Below are 24,787 nucleotides of genomic sequence, written 5' to 3' on the forward strand. Positions count from 1 at the left end.
AGAAGCTTGCACAAGATAGAGTAGCATGGAGAGCTGCATCAAACCAGTCTCTGGACTGAAGACCAGACAACAACAACAACAACAACCTATCATCATCATCATCATCATCATCATCATAATCATCGTCATCATTATCATATTCTTCCAAAATGACTTCATCAACATCACCAGTCTCATTTCTACCAACATGAGAAGATACTGTCACAACTAAAAACGTCTTTGTTTTAATGATTGCCACTCATATTCACATATCATATCTGTGGCACTATCTTCCCTATTTCATGATAAAACAAAACAAGCTGCCCTTCTTTGTACTCTTTCAATGTTATCCGTCAGGTCCTCCTGATGCAGACCCCAAACAGTACAGCATGGTGTAAGCACTCTCTTTAGTAGACCTGTTGCACCCTCTAAGTATTCTGCCAATAAATCACAGTCTTTGGTTTGCTCTACCCACAACATTATCTATGAGATCCTTCCATTTTAGGTTATTTGTAATTTTAATCCCTAAATTGAGTTTACAATCTTCAGATTTGAGTGACTTATTGCATAATTGAAATTTAGTGGCTTTCTTTTAGTAATCATGTGAATAACTTCACACTGTTCTTTATTCAGAGTCAATTGCCACTTTTAGCACTGTACAGATATCTGATCTAAATCATTTTGCAATTCTTTTTGATCATTTGATGACTTTACAAGATGGTAAATGACAGCATCATCTGCAAACAGTCTACGATGGCTACTAAGATTGTCTCCTATATCATTAATATAGATCATGAACAATAGAGGGGCTATAATGCTTCCTTGGGGAACACTGGATATTACTTCTGTTTTACCCAATGACTTTCCATCTGTTACTATGAACTGTGACCTTTGTGACAAGAAATCATGAATCCAGTTTCACAACTGAGGTGATATTCCATAGGCATGTAGTTTGGTTAGAAGACACTTGTGAGGAATGTTGTCAAAAGCCTCCTGGAAATTTAATAATATGCAATCAATTCGATATCCCCTGCCAATACCACTCATTGCTTCATCTGTTACTATGAACTGTGACCTTTGTGACAAGAAATCATGAATCCAGTTTCACAACTGAGGTGATATTCCATAGGCATGTAGTTTGGTTAGAAGACACTTGTGAGGAATGTTGTCAAAAGCCTCCTGGAAATTTAATAATATGGAATCAATTCGATATCCCCTGCCAATACCACTCATTGCTTCATGAGAGCTTGTTTATTCTATTAAAATGCCCATGATTATCTCCATTATTCCTGTTCTGCTGATGTTCAAAATTTCTGCCTCAGTTAATATTTCGATCCTGATAGATGTTGCCATTATCTCTGTTTGTGTAGTTACTCTCTTTTGTTCTCTATCATTTCAGTTATTATGATACATAGTTCTTTCCACTGTCCTATCCAGCCTGTCAACATATTGTAAAAATTGCTCGAGACAATCATCAGGAACGTGTACTAAATCCCACTGAAAAGTTTCTGGTAATCTTCTATTGAGTGCATCAGTCAATATCATTTTGTCAAATGGCTTGTCAAGGTGTGTTAATTTCTTAAGTTGATTATTACAAAACTCTTTCAGAGCACTGTCCATATTTCTATAATTAAGACCAATCAAAAATTCACTTTTAATTCTCCCCTGCCTAGCTTCTGACCAAAATTTATTTAAAAAACTTTTTTTGAAACTTTGATATGTTTCCCACTGACTTAAATTTAAATTTACCCAAGACAGAGCCTCGCCTTCAAGACATCTTTTAATAAATTCAATTTTTTGAATGCCCTCATGCCTGACACAAAATTATCTCTACAGTGGTGTAGAAAATCTACTGGATGTAAATTGTCTGATGGAAAATGTTTGATAGGAATGTTGGACAACACAATACCATTGCTTGAATACAGATTTCTGTGAATGCCATTTTTCTGAAATATTCAAATTTGTTGATATAAGACATTTACATTAGTTTCATATTGTTTTTAACATTTAAAATTTTTTGATCTGAACTACTAAAGTTCTGTTACATTTTTTCCTCTTCAGCTTTCTGTTAAACTCTGATGTCATTAACATTCTTCATCTGTTTTGTAGATTTGACAATGAACTTATTTTTCAAAACAATAAATTTATTTTCTAAGACATCAGCTTCTCTGTTCACACTTTTTAATCCCTCTGACAACCCATTTTTTAGCTCCAAAACCTGATTGCTATGTTGGTCTATTTAGTATTGTACTCTATCCATTTTACTATTGTTTTCAGTCTTTAGGTCATTTAATTGTCCTTGTAGTGAAGTAAATTTGCTATCATTGCCTGTCCTCATTTCAGTTAACTGCTCATTAACTGCACTAAATTTGCTATTATTATCCGTCTTCATTTTTTCTACCTTCGCCAAAATTAACTGCAGAATATCAGTTTTTACTGTTTCTTTGCTGACTATGCTTTTGCTCGGCTCAAACATGTTCCGACTGTGTCCCACTGCTCTCACTTCTACATCACTACTACCGTCATCTCTATTCATTTTGTTAACAGTTACATGAGTCCACAAAAAAATTAATTTCACAAATATTTTCTACTTTTCTTTTTGGTGTCCCTCATTGCAACTGTAAAGTCCTCTTTCAATTGATCCTGTCCGTCACTGTTGGTAGTATCTCGTCACTGCTGATATGACATTGTTGGGCAGTCCTTGGTTTTCTTTCTTTGCATGGTCAGAAATTCATTTACATATAATCTGCAAATGGCACAAATCATTGTTCCATCTTCTGCAACAGATAAAACTTTATTAACAGTCAATTGATCCCAGACGATGCCACCAAATGTAATCTTACCCTCTCTCACATCATTTGTTGGTTGTCACTCTTCAAAATAACTATTTTAATAATGTTTGAGAGGATTAAGTCATACAAATAATTTTTTTGCATCTTTTCTTGTAGTTGGCTCCAGTTCATCACATCAAGGGGTTGATTCTTTAGGCTGGAATTTTTCACATTGTAGGTTCCAAATGGCATGATAATTCTGAAGTAAGCCTTTTTATTATATATTATTTTTCTATATCACACTGTCTTTATAATCTCCACTATTAGATCGAAAATTACATTGTTGTTTCCAAGTTAAAAACATGTACAATTTCATCAGAGGCATGCCCACTACTACTTCATTCCGTGGTGCTAACAATATTCCAAAGAGTTTACAAACTTTCCTGACAAAAGAAGAACCTTCATCAAGTTATATCATTATTTCATAAATGATTCCTAAAAGAAATTTAATGAATATTGTCAGACTGCACAATTAATAATATGAATTTTAGGTGTGCAAGGTATTTCGTTATTTCAAATATTTCCAAAAAAGAAAAAAAAGAAAAAATCAATCAGTTGTAACAAAGAAAATAAAGTGATTTATTTTTATACATTTTAGCTTGAAATATAATACATCATATACAAAATCATATGAAAACCTTTTAGCTAAGCAGCTGAGATAATATTAACCCGTTTAAAAGGTAGAAAGTATTTTTGGTATCGAAAACTTCTGTTGAATAAAGGTAATGTTAGAAGAGGGTGTCCCTTTACATGCTGAAACAGAGTTCTGATTTATATCAGGTACTGATATGACATAATCAGGCTTGTGATAAATGCTTCTGTGTTATAACTGCAATATTTTCACTGTACATTTAGCTTTACAATGGTGGGTGACACCGAACATTAACACAGGGTGCACATAATGTCCAGGAACACTTTCAATTATTTATTGCACAAGAACTAAACATTGTGCAGATGTTGTGCAAATCATATTTTGAAGAGAAACTCTGAAAGTTCTTTTTAAAAACATTTGATACACGAACCATGAGTGACTGGCAGACGTCAATATGGTAATCAAATTCTTGCCATACCCATCCCAGCATGGCATCGTCGACTGTGGCAGTCACTTCCCGTATTCTCTCCTGGAGCTCTGCTACATCAGATGGTAGAGGCGGTACATACACCAGATCTTTAATGTTCCCAGACAGAAAAAAGTCACACAGTGAGATATGGTGATTGGGGAGGCCATTTCATGAAACAGCTATCCCGTTTTGTAGCACGGCTGATCCATCAATGTGACAGCCTCATGTTCAGGTACTCACAAACTTAATGATAAAAATGGGGTTAAGTCCTCCCATCCTGCTGAAAGACAAACAGAGAGTCCGTTTGCATTTGAGGCATCAGACATTGCTGCAATATGCCCAAGTCAAACTCCAACACACAGAAAGCTAACTCCACACCTGAACTTGCCATGTTTGTGACTAGCAGTGACTATTGGCAGATTACCAAACTACACTGTGGTGATACACATGAAAAAAACTTTCAGGGTTTCTCTTCATAATGACATATGTATGATATCTAAACAATGTTTGGTTCTTGTGCAATAAATAATTGAAAATGTTCCCAGACTTTTTGTACACCCTGTATATCATAGCTCACAACAGAACATGACGTGCTGCTATAACAGTTTGACATTAGGTACTCAAGTTGAATCACAATACTCAAGAATAATATTGAACTATTCCGTTGTTTAGATTCTTGTCAGCACTCCCTTTTGTCTGAGACTTCCAAACCAATGGCAAGCTACAATGCCACACCAAAAGTGAGCCCTTCCCAAGCAAGAGGACGTGCGCAATCACCATCATGCCTTGTTGATGTACCTATGTTAAACCAAAGTACACATAGTGGGATTCTCGATCAGTAGGAACTACCTAAACTATGTTTTCAGATTCTATAAACATCTTTCATTGACCTAAGAAGATAAAAGTGTAACATGTAATTCCTAGAATCCCATGTTACACCACACCATGTCAACTGACCATCATTACCCCAGCCAATATTACCTGGAGTAATAGTATTCACCCTAATATTTGACAATCATTGCCCCACAATAGAAACTAGACTGATGGTAGTCTCCCTCTCAGCTGACCATCATTGAACAAAAAGCATTCAAGTAATGGCAGTCATTGTATGTTGACTGACAATCACTGCCCCTCATTAGTACCTGGGGTAATGAATGTCACCATGATTGAGGATACATACATTGTTACCAGAGTTGTACAGATTGCATAACAGGGAGAATGATGTGCATCACTGCATATGTTGCACCCGGACCATTGGACTTTGATGTGAGTGTCATAAAGATTATACAGAAGAGCTGTGTATAGCTTTGTACAGATTCAGGAGCTGAGGACAGAAGTTTTGATCACCACACATGTTGCACCCTTATTACCAGAATATGGCAGGTATTGTCTCAGCTTTTTCTGAACAAAGATGTGTTTTTGATGGATACTATGATCAGCATTGCCCCAGTTTGTGAAATTGTGCAATTTTGTTTGTCATTGTTGATGTATGGACTAATTTGTTATAACTTTGTTGTAACGTATCTATGAATGGGCAGTTTATTACAATTTCAGAGAATTATGGCAACATATTTGACAGTAATAATAGTATTGTAACACCAGTGAATAATGTTGTAATTTATTACAATTTTGCTGTAACATGTTTTTTTGTGACTACTCCTTCCATTTACCTCTGCTGTAGCAGCGGACCACCACATCACCCAACACCTTTGCCGGTCACTTCCACTGTCATGCTTTCAGGGCACCAAGCATGCTAAACCATCATTTGAGCAATCTCTTCTTCTGCTTCGACAAGGCAACACCTAGTGGCTTTGCTCCCCACAGCTTATCCCACACAACACCACATGGCTTTTGTTGTAATCTGCCACAATTCTCCAGAGTGTGCATGGACAGCAGGATTTTTACCCCGCGTCCAGTGTCAATGTTTTGTCACAGTTTGTTTATCAAGAGGAATGCTACTGCATTTTCTGCAGCACCTTCCAAAGCTGCATTCCCTTGAGTTGCATCCCTTGACTATGCATGTACAAAGCTTGATGCCAGATGCCCCATTTGTCCCCCTGGTATCAGCACTTGGAATGATGTGTGCAGTGTGATGTAAATAGTGCAGTGAAGTGCAGTGTGTGGCAGGAGTACCAGGTGGGTTTATTACCCTTCAAACCACGGCTGTTTCAGCACCCCTTTACTACCTAGTGTGTCACTGAAGCGAGTTGTCCCATACCATCACTTGACATTGAACAAAGTACTGTAAGTCATTCATAGCCTGGCTTGTTCAAAGACTCCACCAAGAGCAAGACCCCTCCTTGATTAAGAGGTAGTAACTATTTAAATTTTACTGTAGTTGTTAGTTTTTAGGAGTAATATCTCCAAATCAGCCTGCACAGCTCTTCTATCATGCCCCATTTTTATTGTTATCTTTCTTAATTACCATGCCTCCATAGGCATGTATGTACCTCAGGAGCATAGAAGGGAATCGAAATCGTTCCTTTACTGGTGACCCCTTCTAAACTAATGTGCTGAGTGTCATTACCATAACATGCTGGTTTTTCTTTTTTATTATTCTATTTAGCACGCCCTGCATGATCCAAAATCAGTTCCTGTTTTACCAACCAGATCAACCCCACCAGCCCCATGCAATCCCCACCCCTTCCCACACCCCTCCATGCACTCCCTCCCTCTGCATGTGCCAGTCCTCCCTCCCCACACCTCTCCAGGCACACACTCCCTCCGTGAGCACCACTGCTCCCCTCCCACATCCTGCTACACATGCAATCCCAATGATCCTCCACACATGCTGACTCTCTATGGGCACCACTATGCTCCTGCACAACCCACACATAGCTGACTTCCCTGCACCTGGAGACGCTACAGTGTTAGCATGCCATGTACTGAACCCTCCTTTCCACAGCACAGATGGTGGAGATCATATTGTTTGGTCAACATCATGTGTGTCCTGCCTAACTCCTTCTCTGCAATACTGCTTGCCAGCACCATGCAGCATACTCCTACAGCAGTCATGCCTGATGAGTTCTCTAGGCAGTAGACCCTCCCCTTACTTCCAGCACCCGTGAGCACTTCAGAGGTGTCAGAACTCCGCATGCAACTCTCAGCAGCACAGACGCGCTTGACTCACCTGACCAACGGAGCAGTGTGCCCAGCACAAACCGACTCTGCAGATCCTTCCACCAGTTGTGTGGCTGCTCACTTGCCCCATTCAACTGCTGAGATCCATGCCTCAGGTTTTGTTCCATTGAGGCAGTTTTTGCAGGCAGGCTGTTCTATCGTGAGCAATGCAACAAACTTCGGCATGTTTGTCAGCCACTTTGACCCACACACTTCCACTAAAATCTGGGATGTTATGTCACACCCATACCCCTCTAGTGGCTACAATAAACTAAAAGACTGCGTCATATCCAGCTTTGTGCATTCAAAGCTACAAGGGGCATGGAATTTGTTATCTTCCAAACAGTGCAACAATATGAGTCACCACTGTTACTAGATCACATTCCAGCACTCACCAAACTGCAATCCTCCCTGAAGGTCTGCTCCTAAATTGCTGACACATGCATCTTTCCACACCCCTACAGGCTGTCCTGGCTTTGCACACTTTTTTATCATTAAGCAATGCAATGGTCTTATCGGATAAACTATTTGAACCCTGAATTGCTCCCCTATCTTGGCTGCAGTGCAGAACCCTGGCTATCAGCCCACCACTCTGGCTGGTTATTCACCCCCTTCCACCCCACTCCAAGGTGCCACATGTGTGCCACCTCACTTGCATTACTTCCTGCTAATGATCATCTGCCCCACACACAGGCCCCTGACCTCTACCAGATTCTGATGCACCTGAACTCTGAGATGACAACAGTTACCACCAGTGTCACAGCCTACACCTCACACTTCCTCCACCAAGTCCTGACTCTCCCAGCTGACATCATGCCAGCCCAGGCAAAAACATCCATTCCCTCTGGAGCAGTTCTATCCATCCTCCTGACAACCACCATGAACTAGGTCCAGCTTGCTAGTACCATCACAGGTTTGGCAATAATACCACCAACTGCAGACCTCTGTGCTCCTTGTTCCCAAACCCTGGTAACCACCAGCAGTAGGTGCAGTCAGTTGCTGTACCACCTCCCAGCACCTATTCATGGAGGATGCTAGTTCCCCTGCTCTTTACCTTGTTGACACTGGCTCTAGTTTATCTGTATTTCTCTGCAAACTAATATTAAATCCCGGCCTCCCCTTTCCCCTCATCATCAATGCCACCAACAAGTCAGCCATCCTTACTTATGGGGTGCATACCTACTCACTCGATCTGGGCTTTCAGTGTGAACTCTCGTGGACTTTCATAGTCATCGAAGTTACTGATCTCATTCTGGACACAAACTTCCTCAGCCATCACAGTCAACTGGCTGATGTAGCAAAGCATTGTTTAGTCAATGGCACCTATGATAGGTCTGTCAATTGCAGCTTCCATCCCTCCACATGTTTCACTGTGAAACAGCTAGTGGTTTCAGACCCATATGCCCAGCTCCTTGCAGAATTCCCCCTCATCATCCAGCCACCCAGCGCCCTGTGGAACATTCACCATGACACTATGCAGTACATCACCACTACCCCTGACCCCCCAGTTTTCTCCTGTGTCCACCCACAGCCCGCTAACAAGTGTTAAATCACTCAGAAGGAGTTCGAAGAGCTGTTTGCTGCCAGCTTACTTTTCCCTCACAAAAGATCTTGAGCATCAGTTCTTCACCTCATCACAAGAAGGATGGTTCCTGGTGCCTTTCTGGTGATTACCATAAACTCAATGCCCACACCATCGCTGACTGCTAACCTGTTCCACTCCTCCATACCTAAAATGATATACTATCTTCAGTAAGATAGATTGCACTAAAAGCTACACACAGATCTCAGTTGCCTCAGAGGCAGTTGAGAAAATAGTACTAATCACACCATTTACCTGTTTGAAAGTGCATACATGATGTTCAGCCTCCACAATGCCACACAAACATGGCGGCAATTTTTGGACAACAGCCTCCAGGGTACACTGGGGTGTTTCACTTACTTACTCATCTACTCTGGGGACCCTATTGGAACACCATCAACAACTACAGGAAATATTTCCCATTCAAAAAGAAAGCTGGAGTGTTCCTCAACATGATAAAATGTGTTTTTCAGGTGAGAGTTGAATTCCTTGTACACTTAGTCTCTGCCAGAGCCCAAGACAATAAAGGCAGTAGCAGACTTTCTACACCATACAACCTTCAAAGACTTCTGATGTTTCATCGATGTGGTCAACTTTTTCAATCACCACCTTAAGGATGCCACTGCCACCCAAGAGCCCCTACATATGGCACTCCATGACAATAAAAACAAACTCAACAAACTGTTCCCTTGGATCCAGGCCATGATTGAGAGCATGGAAAAAGAAAAGGAGACCTCATCAAAAGGGCCCTCTTGACCCGGCCCCTCCTTAATGCACCCATCAAAATAGTGGCAGATGCAAGCCAGATGACTATCAGGACTGACCTACACCAATATGTGGACCACATCTGGCAATCACTCACTTTCTTTTATCTGAGCTCTCTGATGCACAATGGTGATGGGTTGCATATGACCATGAACTGCTTGTGGTCCACAAAACAGCCCACTATTTCTGATCTTCAGGTGAGGGACACATCTTTACAGTCTTTAAAAAACACTGCCCCCTTCCTCTGGTTCCTGCAGGAATGAAATAGACCAAATCTTATCCCGACAGTTTAGGCTACAGGAGTATGTCACACAATTCACTACCAATGTCAGGCATGTTGCCGGCATAAGTAACATTGTGGCAGATTGCCTTAGCTGCTCCTGTGCCATCACCAATCCTTGGTCTACAATGCCCTGGCCGCTGCTCAAGAGATCAACCCAGACCTAACCCACACCCTTCAGAATGCTGACTGTGGCCTCAACCTCCATCTAAGTTCCATACCTGGCCCAGATCGAGTGAGTAGGTATGCATCCTGTAAGTAAGGATGGCTGAGTTGTTGGCGGCAGTGATGAGGAGGGGAAAGGGGAGGCTGGGATTTAATATTAGTTTGCAGAGAAATACAGATAAATCAGAGCCAGTGTCAACAAGGTAAAGGGCAGGGGAACTAGCATCCTCCATGAATAGGTGATGTACTTGTGGATCCTTCACAGCCTGATGGTTCCAATGATCAACCCCACCTCTTCCTCCCTCTCACCTTCTGAAAACCAGCATTTAGCAGTGTCCATGGCCTTGTGTACCCAGTCATCCTCCTCAGTCACCACTCATGAAATAACACTTTGTCTGGCCAGGTATTCAATGGGATTGCAGCAGCTGGGTCCAGTCCCATGTTCTGTGCCAGCAAGCCAATGTCAGATGGTACATTCTTTCCCCTGTGGCAGCCTCCCCCCCCCCCCCCCCTACACACACACACAAGACACCAGTTTACACACGTTCACCTTCACATTGTTGGGTGGCTACTCTCCTCAGTGGACATCAATATATGCTGGCAATTATCAACAGATTTACGTGCTGGCCTGAGACCATTCCTATCCCTGACATTTCAGTAAGATTGTGGCTGCAGCCTTTGTTTTGACCTGGGTGTCCTGCTTTTGATGCCACCATGACATCACTATAGGTTGCAGGTGCCAGTCAACATTGGCCCTCTTGTGATATCTGACATCGCCTGAAGCTCCAGTTTGCACTGTACCACCAGCTACCACCCTTCAGTTAATGGCATGGTGGAGCAGTTCCATCCCACAATTAAAGCCTCCCTCACATGTTATTCTTCCAAGTGATCCCCTGCCCTACCCCTGCAGATCACACACAAACCAAACCTGGGAACTTCTGTCACTGAGATGGTATATGGACAGCCGCATGACATTCCTCACACTTCTTTGGAAGTAACCCCACTTTCACCTGACAACACCATACAAGATTTGTGCAGCAACCCCAGGGTATCAGGCCCTACTGTCCATCTGTGACCAACACTTCCACAACATCATGGTAAGCATCCTACCTTCAGCCACTGTGACCTCACAGAATGCACACACATTGTGCTTTTGGTGGTGCATACCAGTTGCTGCTCCACCCTCAGTGTCTGGGACCACACTTGGTGTAGCAACACAGAGAGAAAATGTTGTCCATTCATGTGAATGGGGCCACAACAACTGTCTCCATAGATTGGCTCAAGCTAACCTGAATCCTAGAGCACCTTCCAGCCAACAAACACATCGCCATTGATGCGAAATTGTCTCCACCTACTACTGACCGCAGTCACAGCACCACCATCACTGCCATTCACACAATGCAGGCCAACAGCATTTCCTACACTGGTTCTGATGTGTCACAGGCAGATGTCACATCCAGCACCATGTCCAAAACAGTACCAGCTGATGCCACCCACTCCACAACCTCTGGCCCACTGGAAACTGACTACATGACTGACACAGCTTCCAATGCCTGGGACTCTGATTTCACCACTGCACTGCCCTGTTTGCTGCCTCCAGCTGACACATATAACACACTGCCCTCACAGGCACCTGCCACTTCCCTCAGAGTGTCATCATCACAGCTGCTAGCACCTTCACCATTGCAGCAGTGACACTATTTCAAACTCTCCCACCACTGTGCTTGGGAACTAGCCATGTTCCTTCTCTCACCAGAAGCCACAGCAGGAGCATGGCTGCAGCAACCCCCAGCAGAATCCCCAGTTAGCTCCAAATACCCCTCTTTGCAGATGGCATATGTGTTTCCCCCTCAGAGGTGGGGGAAGTGTGTGGTGACTCCTTTCATTCAACTCCACCTGTAGCAACAGCCAATGGACAGTACTGACTGAAAACCAGCAATCAGTGGAGCGGCTGCCAGCCAAGATACCAATGCATCCCCCCAGCACCCTTGCTAGTCACTTCCACTGGGGGCAGAGCTTAAACTGTCATGCTTCCTGGGTGCCACCAATACTCATCCATCACTTGAGCAATCTCTTCTTCTGCTTTGACAAGGCAACGCCTCCTAGCCATGCTCCCAGCAGCTCATCCTCCACAGTGCCATGTGGCTCACATCATCGTCTGTTGCACTTCACTGGACTGTGAGGTGACAGCAGGATTATTACTCTGTGTCCAATGTCAGTGTTTTGTAGCAGTTCATTTAATGAGAGGACTGTTACCACATCTTCCACACTGCTTTCCCAAACTGCAGTCCCTTGAGGTGCTTCCCTTGAGTGCAACTGTGCAAAGCCTGGTGTTGGATGCCTGGTTCATCTGTCCAGCATCAGCACCTGGAATGCTGTGTGCAGTGAGGTGTAAATAGTGCAATAGAGTGTAGTATGTGCCAGGAGTACCAGTTCAAATTTACAAAGAGTACTCTATGGCCACTGGCTCCCAGCACAAAGTCCCAAGTGACTGGAAAAAAGAGCTGATGACTCCAGTATCTAGGAAGGATAAAATTACAGACCAATATCCCTAACTTCTGTTTGCTTCAGAATCCTTAAACATATTCTCAGTTCACATATAATAAACATTCTTGAAACTGAGAAGCTAATGCCCATGAATCAGAATGGTTTTAGAAAGCAACACTTGTGCAAAACTCAGCTTGCATTTTCTCACATGATGTACTGCAAACTATGGATGAAGGGCAACTGGCAGATTCCATAGTTCTAGCTTTTCAGAAAGCATTTGACACAGTGCCACTCTGCAGGCTGTCAATGAAGATACAATCACATAGAATAAGTTCACAGGTATATGAGTGGCTGGGAGACTTGTTAAATACACACATCAAAAAAAGTTTTCCATCACCCAGTTCCCAGAACTTCTGAAGATAGACATTGACTGTGGATATTTTATTACAGACACAATCCCTTAGACTGTTCAGAGATGTCATTAAACCAGCCTAATACTGTAAACAGGGGGGTCCGACAGCTGATCAGTTCCAGTCATTCCACCAGGAAGGAGGTACACAGGTAGTGTTGTCTGTAGTTCAACCATGCCTAGATGGTCAATACCATGGTTTGATCATGTCTGCATTGTTACTTTTTGCCAGGAAGGGATCTCAAGAAGGAAAGTGTCCAGGTGTCTAGGAGTGAACCAAAGCAATGTTGTTCGGACATGGAGGAGATACAGAGAGACATGAACTGTCGATGACATACCTTGCTCAGGCCACCCAAGGGCTACCACTGCCATGGATGACAGCTACCTACGGATTATGGGTTGGAGCAACCCTGACATCAATGCCATCATGTTGAATAATGCTTTTCGTGCAGCCACAGGACGTCATGTTATGTTTCAAACTCTGCGCAATAAGCTGCATGATGTGCAACTTCACTCCCAACATCCATGGCGAGGTCCATCTTTGCAATCACAACACCATGCAGTGCGGTACAGATGGACCCAATAACATGCCAAATGGACCGCTCAGGACTGGAATCACGTTCTCTTCACCGATGAGTGTTGCATATACCTTCAACAGGCAATCATTGGAGACATGTTTGGAAGCATCCCAGTCAGGCTGAACACCTTAGACACACTGTCCAGAGAGTGCAGCGAGGTGGAGGTTCCCTGCGGTTTTGGGGTGGCATTATGTGGGGCCAACGTACACCGCTGGTGGTCATGGAAGATGCCTTAATGGCTGTACAATACATGAATGTCATCCTCCAACCAATAGTGCAACCATATCAGCAGCATATTGGTGAGGCATTTGTTTCATGGGCGACAATTCATGCCCTCATTGTGCACATCTTGTGAATGACCTCCGTCAGGATAATGACATCGCTCGACTAGAGTGGCCAGTGTGTTCTCCAGACATGAACCTTAATGAAGATGCTTGGGATAGGTTGAAAAGGGCTGTTTATGGACGATGTGATCCACTAAGCACCCTGAGGCATCTACATCGAATCACCATTGAGGAGTGGGCAATCTGGACCAACAGTGCCTTGATGAACTTGTCGACAGCATGTCACAATGAATATGGGCATGTATCAATGCAAGCTGACATGCTACTGGGTGCTAGAGATACCAGTGTGTACAGTAATCTGGACCACCATCTCTGAAGGTCCTGCTGTATGCTGATACAATATGCAATGTGTGCTTTTCATGAGCAATAAAAACAGTGGAAATGATGTTTATCTTTATCTCTATTCCAATTTTCTGTACAGGTTCCAGAACTCTTGGAACTGAGGTGACACAAAACTTTTTTTTTATGTGTGTAATAGAACCCAGTATGATGTCCTTGATGGTGAGTATTCATCAGAGACAAGGGTATCATCAAGAGTGCCCCAGGGAAGTGTGATAGGACAGCTGTTGTTCTCTATACACATAAAAGATTTGGTAGACAAACTGGGCAGCAATCTACATTGTTTGCTGATGTATGATAAGGTGTTGTTGAAGTTGAGTGACTGTGGAAAGATAGAAGATGACAGACAAAATTTCCAGTTGGTGTGATGAATTACAACTAGCCTTAAATATGGAAAAATGTGAGTTAATGCAGATGAGTAAGAAGATAAAACCTGTAATATTCAAATACAGTATCACTAATGTGCTGCTTGACACAGTGAGTGCATAACATTGCAAAGTGATATGAAATGCAACAAGCATGTGATAAGTGTGGTAGGGAAGGACAATGGTTGACTTCGGTTTATTGGGAGATCATTATTGAGGAAATTTAGAGAACCAGCATTTGAAGCTGACTGCAAAATAGTTCTACTGCCACCAAAATACATCATGCATAGGGATGACAAAGATAAGATATGAGAAATTAGGGCTCATATGGAGGCATAAAGACAGTCATTTTTTTCTTGCTCTATTTACAAGTGGAACAGGAAAGAAAATTACTAGTACTGGTACAGGGTACCCTCCGCCATGCTCCATATGTGGCTTGTAGAGTATCTATGTAGAATTCGATGCTGATGTAGATGATCATTCCACCCACAGGCATTTTGGTGCCACTTTATTGTCAAGTGCACCACTGAAGTGAATTTTTCCACACCGCTAGATGACACTGAATGAAGACTGTACGCCATTCATGGTCTGCCCTGTTCAAAGACTCTACAGTGAGCAAGGAGACTCTTTTACTAAAAGATAGTAACTCATTAAATTTTAATGTAGTCATCAGCTTTTTAGGAATAATATCTCCAAAGCAGCCCTCATGGCTCTTCCAGAATACCCCATTATCTATTGTTATCTTTATTACTTGAAGCTCCTCCACAGGCATGTATGCCCCGCAGGAGCACAGAAGGGAATCTAAATCATTCATTCAGTGTCAATTTACAGAGCTATTTGTTACAATTTAGCTGTAGCATGATATTCTATGTTGCACTTTGCTACAGATTTTCTGTAACGTGTACAAACAAATTGTTACAATTTTGCTATTACCTTTTTGTGCATACTGTAATTATATTCCTCACTGCACAATGAATGTCTTTGGGAAAATGTCATTGGAGATGCCTCAGATAAGTTCAAAAATAATTAACCATTTAACATGATTTAAACACATTTCCTATATCTAATGACTTATCATCACAACTGCAGAAATATTGTTTCAGTGTTAAAGCATATTTACAGACTAAAGTGCAGCCACTAACAAACATACTGTCTGATTGCATTACTATATCAGTGTTTCAGTACTTCAAAGAGTCTGTGTATCTTTGCTTAGCTGAATACACCCAAATGAAATAATGAAAATTAGGAACAAATAAATACAAAACTGGAAAATCATAAAATAAAATTATGTTTCTAACATGCTCTGCAAATCTTACTTTTACTGAATTTTGAAAAAGATATTTGATCATTTTGTTACTGATTTCTTGTTAACAGGATTTGTCAAATTTATATAACAATTTTATGGTTTATTCCTGGGTATATTTATAATACTTGAGTAATATGTGAAATTTTTAGGAGAAAAATGTTTCTGAATCTGATTATGAACTGAAGGTTATGTGCAAGAAGTGTACTGAACAGGAGAAACAGATAACAGATCTGCAAAAGGCTGTTAATTCTTTGGAGGATAAATATGGGCATCTAACTGTGGAGTCTGCTGCTTATGCCTGTGAAAATGTTGTAAGGCGGGAACAACTTGAAGATGATATTGAAAAGAAAAGGTAATGTGATGTTTCTTTCTGCTTTGTAATTCAGAATTACCACTTGTTGTAAATTTTGAGAAAAAAAGAATCAAAATTTAGGCATAGAGAAAAGAAAAATTGATACAGGCAATGCCTAACTTGCAGTGGAGTGATGGGGGTAAGTAGGAACACGTCGAAATAAAAATAAACAAATACACTAGTTTATGATCATTAGTTTTTTTTTGGGTTTTTGCACAAACAATCAACACACACACACACACACACACACACACACACACACACACACACACACACACACACACACACAAAAGATTTATTGCTTTCTCATTTGCAACATTTCTAAAATAGATACACAGCAATTACTTTTTGCTGTTCAGTAATTAATGAAAAACAATTTTGACATTGTCTGCATCTCCAAAGATCTCCATAGTTAGGGTCTATAATGATTGTAACTAATCTGTTATGTGAAAAGTAAAATGCATAACTTTAGTAAATTTATTTGAAATAAATCAATAGAAAACATTTTTTGTGTATTTTTACTTGAATTGTATTCTGCATAAATATTAACTGCTGGCCATTACAGTTGTGATACTACAAAGATAGTATTTAACAAATTTTAGATCATCATTAAGTGTACAGCACACTTGGTTATACAAATGATTAGCATTACATGGCACTCATAGAAAGTAGATAGCAGTAATGTAACCCACATTCTGTGCATAAGGAAAGGTTACACTGTTGGTTTCTCACTCAAATATTGAATCTGAATGTTGGTTGTGTGTGATAAGATTTTGTTATGCCTCAAGTAAAAAAGTAACATCTAGCATTATGAGTCAAAATTGATTCCTTTCAAGACTGTAGTTTATCATTATGCAACTCATATTGGATCTGATCCAATGACTGTCATGTGAATATTCAGCGAAAAGTGGGTTCAGAATGCTGTACATAATGTGTCACAGGATCTCAGAAGCTCCCCCCCCCCCTTCCTCCCCCCCTCTCCGCTCAGTTAGTGCCCAAGAGAACAGACATACTGTTTGTTTCCTCAGCTGTGTAGGATTGTTCTGTCATGTCATGTATCTAGAGCCAGGAAATGAGCTCAGCATCAGCAAGATGTTTATCCTCATGTAGAGCAGAATTATGTCAGGAGCATCACAGGCATTTATTTGTGCCTTCCCTTGATGGGGTAATAGAGCATGGCAAGCTGACAGTGGTATACTTGACAACAACAATGGACACTGATGTAACCACTATTTTGTCTTTTCCAATAAGCCCCCATCCTGTTTAAAGCATCACAACTGGCATATTTGTATATAGACTCTCTGAGGAGAATGAATGTTGTTAGAAGGATTTTCCATCATTCACTGTACATTTTGCTGGCTGAAAACCCAGTATTTATTTAGTATCTATTTATTCTAACCTTCTAATAGATCATCTCCTATTCCCTCCTCTCCCAGTCCATCCCCTCCTCCTTCAATCCCATTATAATCATCTCCAGACACTAATTAGAGGTTGGTAGTTTTTACCTTGACAGTTTTCCTTTTCAGATGGTAAGTAATATCTGAAATTGATCCAGGGCTTTGGAGAAGATGCTGAACATATTTATATGTGATGTACATTGCACACATTTGTTTCTGATTCCATGTTTTTTCCACCATATGACTCCAGAGAGAATGTTAATTTTATTTGTGACTTTCAGCCATGTGACTTGATCTTAGGTCCTGAAACATGCTGACAAAATTATTGGCTCACTACAGTACTCATTCTTGTGACCTGGTTGACATAATGAACAGTACAAATAAGAATCAGATTGACCATCAGTCTTTAAAAAGTATTTAAAGTCAACTAAATACAGGAAATAGAAACAAACTGGTACTTTTTGAGCAGTTTTACATCTACTCTCCTCATCCACACCTCCACCCCTAGCTGTAAATGGGAATCTTATTTCCGCAGTGTTTTTATACAAGTCATGAATTAAGAAATTTGGTTGAAACTAGTTCAAGTATTCCTGTCTGTCACTTCATTGTCACCCCCTTTGTATTGCTACCTCTATGGGATACAAACAAGTTCTTAGTCCAGCCTTCAAAGCCCCTAGCCACCATGTCATCCTCTGCCTTGTGGCATCATATGGATGTGGTATGGGGAGGCATGGGGTCAACACCCTGCTCTCCCAGCCATTTTGCAGACTTTCCAGATCCTGGAGCTACTACTCCTTGGTCAAGTAGTTTCTCAATTGTCATCATGAGGCTGGATGTATCCCATACCATTTCTCTCATGAAGGAAAAGTCCTTGGCAGTCCAAGGAATTGATCCAGGACCTCTACATGGCAGTTATCTATGTTGACCACTTAGCTATGGAAGTGGACTCTGTGGGACACAGATGGTTCTTAACATCACTGTGCTTCTTTCCAGATCATAAGTAACCAGTAATACCCACTTCCTTAAGGAATCAAACTCCCCTTTATAAAACAGTTTCAAACTTCTGATTATTTTTCAAATGAGTTAATGTGTTAAATACTTCAATGTTAAGCATGTAGGAGAGAAAAAGCTTAGAAAAGATTTGAAATTATTTGTTGGTAGACACTAAGTGTTCTGATTATCAATTACCGATGAGTACGGTCTGGGCTGAGATATGTGTTATACAGTTTTATAATGTTGTATGAATGGTTCACAGTATATGTGGATAATGTCTCCAAAATATGCTGTGAAGTGAACAGAATTAGTATAATGAAGTAAGAAATTAATATGTCCTGCATGATGTGACAGTTTTTCACACATCTTAATATTTATGATGTCATATAAACTGAACTACGTGTTGTAAAACAATATAATTTTTATCTACATTTAGTGATACATGTGGATACTGTCTACAAATTTTGTTGCAAATCAAGCTGGTAGTAATAAAGCAAGAAATTAAAATGCCATACCTGATGCAGCAGTTGTACTGTGCAGCAGTGGTACTGCATGAACAGCAAAAATATAGTAAGCGATAAATTTTTTTTTCATCATTTTGTGGTGTATGTGTGTGTGTGTGTGTGTGTGTGTGTGTGATTGTGTGTGTGTGTGTGTGTGTGTGTGTGTGTGTGTGTGTGTGTGTGTGTGTTTGAGAGGGGGGAGTGGGGAAGAGAGGAGAAGCAGTCAGCCAAAAGAAGTTTCGTAGGCATTTGAAGTTATATGTAACGTTTGTTGCAAGCTTCTAAGGGCTCTCATTCTCAAATTCTGGTTGAATATTTCTGTGTATTTGTGTATGGTGCACTGCACTTCTTTTTCACCCCTGTCCTCACCACTTTCAGAGGTAGGTGGTAGTTATCCACACAGTGCCTGATGCAGATAGCAAGTGATACATGTATCAAGTTTGGTTGAATTGATCCAGTAGTTAAGAGCATATATATATATATATATATATATATATATATATATATATATATATATATATATATATATATACACACACACTCCTGGAAATGGAAAAAAGAACACATTGACACCGGTGTGTCAGACCCACCATACTTGCTCCGGACACTGCGAGAGGGCTGTACAAGCAATGATCACATGCACGGCACAGCGGACACACCAGGAACCGCGGTGTTGGCCGTCGAATGGCGCTAGCTGCGCAGCATTTGTGCACCGCCGCCGTCAGTGTCAGCCAGTTTGCCGTGGCATACGGAGCTCCATCGCAGTCTTTAACACTGGTAGCATGCCGCGACAGCGTGGACGTGAACCGTATGTGCAGTTGACGGACTTTGAGCGAGGGCGTATAGTGGGCATGCGGGAGGCCGGGTGGACGTACCGCCGAATTGCTCAACATGTGGGGCGTGAGGTCTCCACAGTACATCGATGTTGTCGCCAGTGGTCGGCGGAAGGTGCACGTGCCCGTCGACCTGGGACCGGACCGCAGCGACGCACGGATGCACGCCAAGACCGTAGGATCCTACGCAGTGCCATAGGGGACCGCACTGCCACTTCCCAGCAAATTAGGGATGCTGTTGCTCCTGGGGTATCGGCGAGGACCATTCGCAACCATCTCCATGAAGCTGGGCTACGGTCCCGCACACCATTAGGCCATCTTCCACTAACGCCCCAACATCGTGCAGCCCGCCTCCAGTGGTGTTGCGACAGGCGTGAATGGAGGGACGAATGGAGACGTGTCGTCTTCAGCGATGAGAGTCGCTTCTGCCTTGGTGCCAATGATGGTCGTATGCGTGTTTGGCGCCGTGCAGGTGAGCGCCACAATCAGGACTGCATATGACCGAGGCACACAGGGCCAACACCCGGCATCATGGTGTGGGGAGCGATCTCCTACACTGGCCGTACACCACTGGTGATCGTCGAGGGGACACTGAATAGTGCACGGTACATCCAAACCGTCATCGAACCCATCGTTCTACCATTCCTAGACCAGCAAGGGAACTTACTGTTCCAACAGGACAATGCACGTCCGCATGTATCCCATGCCAACCAACGTGCTCTAGAAGGTGTAAGTCAACTACCCTGGCCAGCAAGATATCCGGACCTGTCCCCTATTGAGCATGTTTGGGACTGGATGAAGCGTCGTCTCACGCGGTCTGCACGTCCAGCACGAACGCTGGTCCAACTGAGGCGCCAGGTGGAAATGGCATGGCAAGCTGTTCCACAGGACTACATCCAGCATCTCTACGATCGTCTCCATGGGAGAATAGCAGCCTGCATTGCTGCGAAAGGTGGATATACAATGTACTAGTGCCGACATTGTGCATGCTCTGTTGCCTGTGTCTATGTGCCTGTGGTTCTGTCAGTGTGATCATGTGATGTATCTGACCCCAGGAATGTGTCAATAAAGTTTCCCCTTCCTGGGACAATGAATTCACGGTGTTCTTATTTCAATTTCCAGGAGTGTATAAAGATGATGTGACTTACCAAACGAAAGCACTGGCACGTCGATAGACACTCAAACAAACACAAACATACACACAAAATTCTAGCTTTCGCAACCAACGGTTGCCTCGTCAGGAAAGAGGGAAGGAGAGGGAAAGACGAAAGGATTTGGGTTTTAAGGGAGAGGGCAAGGAGTCATTCCAATCCCGGGAGCCGAAAGACTTACCTTAGGGGGAAAAAAGGACGGGTATACACTCGCACACACACACACACATATCCATCCACACATATACAGACACAAGCAGACATATTAAAAGCCTTTTAATACGTCTGCTTGTGTCCCATCTCTGGAGTTCTGATAGGTTGGCGTTAGTGGGAAGTATCCAGATAACCCAGATGGAGTAACACTGTGCCAAAATGTGCTGGCCGTGCACCAAGGCATGTTTAGCCACAGGGTGATCCTCATTACTAACAAACACTGTCTGCCTGTGTCCATTCATGTGAATGGACAATTTGTTGCTGGTCATTCCCACATAGAAAGTTTCACAGTGTAGGCAGGTCAGTTGGTAAATCACGTGCGTGCTTTCACATGTGGCTCTTCCTTTGATCAAGTACACTTTCCGTGTTACAGGACTGGAGTAGGTGGTGGTGGGAGGGTGCATGGGACAGGTTTTACGCCGGGAGTGGTCACAGGAGTAGGAGCCAGAGGGTAGGGAAGGTGGTTTGGGGATTTCATAGGGATGAACCAAGAGGTTACGATGGTTAGGTGGATGGTGGAAAGACATTCTTAGTGGAGTGGGGAGGATATCATGAAGGATGGATCTCATTTCAGGGCAGGATTTGAGGAAGTCGTATCCCTGCTGGAGAGCCACATTCAGAGTCTGATCCAGTCCCGGAAAGTATCCTATCACAAGTGGGGCACTTTTGTGGTTCTTCTGTGGGAGGTACTGGGTTTGAGGGGACGAGGAAGTGGCTCTGGTTATTTGCTTCTGTACCAGGTTGGGAGGGTAGTTGCGGGATTGGAAAACTGTTTTCATGTTGTTGGTGTAATGGTTCAGGCATTCAGGACTGGAGCAGATTCATTTGCAAACAAGGGCATAGACTGTAGGGAAGGGACCGTTTGATATGGAATGGGTGGCGGCTGTCATAATGGAGGTACTGTTGCTTGTTGGTGGGTTTGATGTGGACGGATGTGTGAGGTTGGCCATTGGACAGATGGAGGTCAACGTCAAGGAAAGTGGCACGGGATTTGGAGTAGGACCGGGTGAATCTGATGGAACCAAAGGAGTTGAGGTTGGAGAGGAAATTCTGGAGTTCTTCTTCACTGTGAGTCCAGATCATGAAAACGTCATCAATAAATCTGTACCAAACTTTGGGTTGCCAGCCTGGGTAACCAAGAAGGCTTCCTCTAAGTGACCCATAAATAGGTTGGCGTACGATGGGGCCATCCTGGTACCCATGGCTGTTCCCTTTAATTGTTGGTATGTCTGGCCTTCGAAAGTGAAGAAGTTGTGGGTCAGGATGAAGGTAATGAGGAAAGTGGTTTTAGGTAGGGTGGCAGGTGATCGGCGTGAAAGGAAGTGCTCCATCGCAGCGAGGCCTTTGACGTGCGGAATATTTGTGTATAAGGAAGTGGCATCAATGGTTACAAGGATGGTTTCCGGGGGTAACAGATTGGGTAAGGATTCCAGGTGTTCGAGACAGTGGTTGGTGTCTTTGATGAAGGATGGGAAACTGCATGTAATGGGTTGAAGGTGTTGATCTACGTAGGATGAGATACGTTCTGTGGGGGCTTAGTAACCAGCTACAATGGGGTGGGCAGGATGATTGGGTTTGTGAATTTTAGGAAGTAGGTAGAAGGTACGGGTGCGGGGTGTCGCTGGGGTTAGTAGTTTGATGGAGTCAGGTGAAAGGTTTTGTATGGAGCCTAAATATCTGAGGATTCCTTGAAGCTCCTCATAGACATCAGGAATTGGATTACCTTGGGAAACTTTGTATGTAGTGTTGTCTGAAAGCTGACACAGTCGCTCAGCCACATACTCCCGATGATCAAGTACCACGGTCGTGGAACCCTTGTCTGCCGGAAGAATGACGATGGATCAGTCAGCCTTCAGATCACGGATAGCTTGGGCTTCAGCAGTGGTGATGTTGGGAGTGGGATTAAGGTTTTTCAAGAAGGATTGAGAGGCAAGGCTGGAAGTGAAAAATTCCTGGATGGTTTGGAGAGGGTGATTTTGAGGAAGAGGAGGTGGGTCCCGCTGTGACGGAGGAGGGAACTGTTCCAGGCAGGGTTCAATTTGGATAGTGTCTTGGGGAGTTGGATCATTAGGAGTAGGGGTAGGATTATTTTTCTTCGTGGCAAGGTGATATTTCCAGCAGAGAGTACGAGTGTAGGACAGTAAATCTTTGACGAGGGCTGTCTGGTTGAATCTGGGAGTAGAGCTGAAGGTGAGGCCTTTGGATAGGACAGAGGTTTCGGATTGAGAGAGATATGGAGGAAAGGTTAACTACTGAATTAGGGTGTTTTGGTTCCAGATTATGTTGATTAGAATTTTGTGGTTTTGGGGGGAGTGGAGCTGGAAGTGGGAGATTGAGTAGATGGGAGAGACTGGGTTTGTGTGCAATGAGAGGAGGTTGAGGTTTGCTGGAAAGGTTGTGGAGGGTGAGTGAGTTGCCTTTCCGGAGGTGGGAAACCAGGAGATTGGATAGGTTTTTGAGGTGGAGGTTGGCATGCTCTTCTAATTTGCGGTTGGCCTGTAGGAGGATGCTCTGAACAGCCAGTGTGGATGTGGGAGAGGAAAGATTGAGGACTTTTATTAAGGATAGGAGTTGACGGGTGTGTTCATTGGCTGAGTTGACGTGTAGGTGAAGGATTAGGTGGGTGAGGGCTTTGGATTGTTCAGTTTGGAACTGGTATAGGGACTGATGGAAAGAAGGGTTACAGCCAGAGATGGGAACTTTAAGTATGAGGCCTTTGGGGGTAATGCCAAACGTCAGACAAGATTGAGTAAATAAATTATGGGAGTGTAATCTGGCTAAGGCGAAGGCATGTTTGCGGAGGGAATGTAAATAAAACTTAATGGGGTCGTTGTGGGGATGTTGTGAGGGTGACATTTTATTAGAAGGTGGAAAGTGTAACATGAGGCTGAAGTGAAAATGAAAATAAAAATATATGGGGAGATATAAAGGTAAACTAGAAAGCAACTGTAGATCTGGTTTGAAAAAAGTCGAAAAAGTGTTGTCAAAAGGTGCGCTGTGTTGATCCTGTGGTGAAATTGGGTTGGTAAACAACGATGTGCGCAAAGGTTAGGTGGTTGTGTTGCCGCCAAAAAACACGTTGAAGGGCAGAGAAATTTCAGAAAAACTGCATGTAAATGTATTAAAAGGAGTGGTTTTGTGGTGGCAGATTATGAAAATGAGGCCAACAATTGTCTGATGAAGAAATAATGACGTTGAAACCTGTGGGAGGCGGCTAAAAATGATCATTGCTGTGCGAGAAATGGAAATGGAAATAAAGCGAAAGTTGTTAGAACTAGCTAAAATGGTTGTTTAATAGGTGAAAGGAACTGTTTGTGAACTGGGAATGGTGGATTTTATAGCAGCGGTAGTGTTGAAAACGGAAAAAATTTTTTTGGTTATGGTTCGGAAGTGGGTTACGTATTATTCAGTGTATATAGGCATGATAAAATTGTATGATGGATTATGGTAAAAAAAAGAAGGCGAAGTTGCATAAACAGAAACAGACAGTAAGATGACAGAAAAGATTTCGAAATGCAACAGTGACAATAACAAACGTAATTGTTGGGTTCAAATTAATGAAATGAATATAGTAGAGGGAAAGATTCCACGTGGGGAAAGACGAAAGGATGTGGGTTTTAAGGGAGAGGGTAAGGAGTCATTCCAATCCTGGGAGCGGAGAGACATACCTTAGGGAGAAAAAGGACAGGTATACACTGGCGCACACACACATATCCATCCGCACATATACAGAC

The sequence above is a fragment of the Schistocerca serialis genome, chromosome 4 (assembly GCF_023864345.2).
Source record: "Schistocerca serialis cubense isolate TAMUIC-IGC-003099 chromosome 4, iqSchSeri2.2, whole genome shotgun sequence".
NCBI lineage: Eukaryota > Metazoa > Arthropoda > Insecta > Orthoptera > Acrididae > Schistocerca > Schistocerca serialis.